The sequence below is a fragment of the Penaeus monodon genome, chromosome 33 (assembly GCF_015228065.2).
Source record: "Penaeus monodon isolate SGIC_2016 chromosome 33, NSTDA_Pmon_1, whole genome shotgun sequence".
NCBI lineage: Eukaryota > Metazoa > Arthropoda > Malacostraca > Decapoda > Penaeidae > Penaeus > Penaeus monodon.
The window spans coordinates 35,498,101-35,499,596 of NC_051418.1; the positions used below are offsets into that span (position 1 = coordinate 35,498,101).

General features: G+C 33.6%; 1 pseudogene; it reads left to right on the forward strand.

Moving 5' to 3' along the window:
* The first annotated feature begins 1,369 nt into the window (after positions 1-1,369).
* The window catches only part of LOC119594351, a 26,883-nt pseudogene continuing 26,756 nt past the window's right edge, over positions 1,370-1,496 (forward strand).

Genomic DNA, 1,496 nt, shown 5'->3' on the forward strand with positions numbered 1-1,496 from the left:
TACTGTACAAATTACAATTACCTTACTCATCACCAAAAATGGAAGATCATATTAGGGCCATTCTAAACATTACATGTAGATTATAAAGTTAACAAAGAGTTCATTACATTTTGAGACTTAAAAACACATTTTTGGTCATGTTTTCCTTACCGATTAACACTAACCACAAAAGCAAGAGTTCAATTATTCCAGATACAAGGTTAATGATGTAGGCTTCGGAAAATTAAAGTTCTCACAGAAGCAACTCAAAGAGAAACCAATTTTGACAAGTTTCTGTTTTTGTACCATTAAAGGGCACAAAGTAATACTGAAACACCTACTTCACACTGGAACACTCACTGAGAAATCTAAATCTTTAAGAATAAAAGCTTGTCTGAGCATAGAATAGGAAAAGAAAAAGCTTCACAGTGTGAGATTCATGCAAAAATCAATCTACAAATAAAAGGACTTCTTGCCTCTCTATGCAACCACCCTTCCTCTCTCCGTTACTAAGATTTTGCTAAAGAACCAAGGGCAAAAAATTCTTAAGAATCATAATAACCAAGGCTTCCGTGCCTATGTATTATTACAGCCCTCCTTTTCTATGGCTCTGATCTAATTTAAGCTGCTGCATGCTGACCCTTGCCAGTATCTTGATCTGAAAGCCTGGTGTACACTTATCAACCGCCTTTCTGCCCTTTTTAGAGGAGTAAGACCCTGAGTGTGTCTCATTCCAATGTCTCCACAGGACTCTCTTCAAGACAATGAAAGGGATTGACTTTGGCTAATACTGCTTTGCAACCCACATTGTACTTCATCAACTTTGAAGATGCTCCTTTGTTATCCGATTTGCTTATAATGCCAGTAAGTCTGCAATGTGGGGAAAACACAAGTCTTGTTTGACAATTTACAGGGAATCTTCCTTTATCACTTTGAAACCATTAGCAGTTTTAGTTGTATATGCTATTTTCAAGCATGGTGTAAAAATAACAGCAAAATTTAACCAAACAATACAGGGAAATATGCATTTACATGCATCTCAAAACTTCTATCAAGAAATGATAACTAACACTTGATAAGATATACATCCCTGATTTCTACTGTTGTCAGTATCTAAACCCTGCCTATATTTCTACAAAAAAAAAAACACACACAACAGTAATTATTTCTGATATAAAGGTAGACAAATATACAAAATCGATAAATATCTGAAGGAATTATTTTGGGTTTGATACTCCGCTAGAATATCTGGACTAGAAAATCTTAATACCAAAGCCATCTAACAAAGGAAACTGAAAGCCAAAATGTACAATAATATTCAAGCCATAAAAGCAAACCTTGCAATGATCTAAACTGAGGAAAAAAATTACTTGAGAAAAATAAGTTCAAAATGCATTATGTAACTCACATAGATGCAAATGAAACTGTACTAATATTTTACAGAAATATGCCAAAAAAATACTATAATAATCATGCAAAATATATAACAAACATTAAGAAACCTCTGAAACTGTATT